Below are 2,820 nucleotides of genomic sequence, written 5' to 3' on the forward strand. Positions count from 1 at the left end.
TTCCAAAATATCAATGAAACTTAGCTCCAATTAGATGAGCGGGACTAATAGCTTTTGCCTCTGAACAGTTTTGGTATCTCACTTTATCCTTTGAAGTTCAGAATGATTGGCATCTATAGGAACTCAGAACTTAGATAGTGTTATTGATTCTCCTAGTTCATTATGTTGATTCTTGAACATAACTACTTTATGAGTCTTGGTCGTGGCCCTAAACACTTTATTTTCCAGTATTACCACCGGACATAAATGCCATAGACACATAACTGGGTGAACCTTTTCAGATTGTGACTCAGTTTTGCTAGAGTTCCCAATTAGAGGTGTCCAGGGTTATTAAGCACACTCTTTTTGCTTTGGATCACGACTTTAACCGCTCAGTCTCAAGCTTTTCACTTGACACTTTCACGCCACAAGCACATGGTTAGGGACAGCTTGGTTTAGCCGCTTAGGCCAGGATTTTATTCCTGTGGGCCCTCCTATCTATTAATGCTCAAAGCATTGGATCCTTTTTACCCTTGCCTTTTAGTTTAAAGGGTTACTGGTTTTTTGCTCTTGTCTTTTGGTTTAAAGAGCTCTTGGCTTTTTCTGCTTGCTTTTTCTTTTTCTCTCCTTTTTTTTTCACAAGCCTTGTTTTTCACTGCTTTTTCTTGCTTCAAGAATCAATTTTATAATTTTTCAGATTATCAATAACATTTCTCCTTTTTCATTATTCTTTCAAGAGCCAACAATTTTAACATTCATAAATAACAAATTCAAAAGACATATGCACTGTTCAAGCATTCATTCAGAAAACAAAAAGTATTGTCACCACATCAAAATAATTAAACTAATCTCAAGGATGAATTCGAAATTCATGTACTTCTTGTTCTTTTGTAATTAAAGTATTTTTCATTTAAGAAAGGTGATGGATTCATAGGACATTCATAGCTTTAAGACATAGACACTTAAACACTAATGATCATGTAATAAAGGCACAAACATGAATAAACATAGAGCATAGTAAACAAAAAACAGAAAAATAAAGAACAAGAAAATTAAAGAACGGGTCCACCTTAGTGATGGTGGCTAGTTCTTCCTCTTGAAGATCTTATGGAGTGCTTTAGCTCCTCAATGTATCTTCCTTGCCTTTGTTGCTCCTCCCTCATAGCTCTTTGATCTTCTCTAATTTCATGGAGGAGGATAGAATGCTCTTGGTGCTCCATCCTTAGTTGTCCCATGTTGGAACTTAATTCTCCTAGGGAGGTGTTAATTTGCTCCCAATAGTTTTGTGGAGGAAAGTGCATCCCTTGAGGCATCTCAGGGGTTTCATGATGAGGAACTTTCTCATGCTCTTGTTGAGGTCCATGAGTGGGCTCTCTTATTTGCTCCATCCTCTTTTCGTGATGGGCTTGTCCTCTTCAATGAGGATGTCTCCCTCTATGAAAATCCCAGCCGAATTGCAGAGGTGACAAATGAGGTGAGGAAAGGCTAACCTTGCCAAAGTGGAGGACTTGTCAGCCACTTTGTAGAGTTCTTGAGGTATAATCTCATGAACTTCCACTTCCTCCCCAATCATGATACTATGGATCATGATGGCCCGATCCACAGTTACTTCGGATCGGTTGCTAGTAGGAATGATAGAGTGTTGGATGAACTCCAACCATCCTCTAGCCACAGGCTTAAGGTCATGCCTTCTCAATTGAACCGGCTTACCTCTTGAGTCAATTTTCCATTGAGCTCCTTCCACACATATGTCCATAAGAACTTGGTCCAACTTTTGATCAAAGTTGACCATTTTGGTGTAGGGGCGTGCGTTTTCTTGCATCATTGGCAAGTTGAACGCCAACCTTACATTTTCCGGTCTAAAATCTAGGTATTTCCCCCGAACCATTGTAAGCCAATTCTTTGGATTCGGGTTCATACTTTGATCATGGTTCTTAGTGATCCATGCTTTTGCATAGAACTCTTGAACCATTAAGATCCCGACTTGTTGAATAGGATTGGAGAGAACTTCCCATCCTCTTCTTCTAATCTCTTGTCGGATCTCCAGATATTCACCCTTTTTGAGCTTAAAAGGGACCTCAAAGATCACCTTTTTCTTAGCCACAACATCATAGAAGTGGTCTTGATGGACCTTTGAGATGAATCACTCCATCTTCCATGACTCGGAGGTGGAAGCTTTTGCCTTTCCTTTCCTCTTTCTAGAGGTTTCTCCGGCCTTAGGTGCCATTAATGGTTATGGAAAAATAAAAATTAATGCTTTTACCACACCAAACTTAAAAGGTTTGCTCGTCCTCGAGCAAAAGAAGAAAGAAAGTAGTAGAAGAAGAAGAAGAAGAAAATGGAGGAGATGGAGGGAGATATGTGGTTCGACCAAGGGGTGGGTATGTGGAGATCTTGTGGGGTCCACAGATCCTGAGGGGTCAAGGACTTATCATCCCTGCTCAATTTAGGCGTGTAAATGCCCTTAGAGTGCAATCCTGGCGTTTAATGCCAGACTGCTGCTTGTTTCTGGCGTTAAACTCCAAGCTGTAGCCTGTTTCTGGCGTTAAACGCCAGTAAGCTTATCCTCCAGGGTGTGCTGTTTTTAATGCTGTTTTTCATTCTGTTTTTGATTTTTCAGTTGTTTTTGTGACTTCACATGATCATCAACCTACAGAAAACATAAAATAACAATGGAAAATAAATAGATATAATTAAATAACATTGGGTTGCCTCCCAATAAGCGCTTCTTTAATGTCAATAGCTTGACAGTGAGCTCTCATGGAGCCTCACAGATAATCAGAGCAGGGTTGGGGCCTCTCAATACCAAACTTAGAGTTTGGTTGTGGCCTCCCAACACCA

The sequence above is a fragment of the Arachis ipaensis genome, chromosome B10, assembly GCF_000816755.2.
Source record: "Arachis ipaensis cultivar K30076 chromosome B10, Araip1.1, whole genome shotgun sequence".
NCBI lineage: Eukaryota > Viridiplantae > Streptophyta > Magnoliopsida > Fabales > Fabaceae > Arachis > Arachis ipaensis.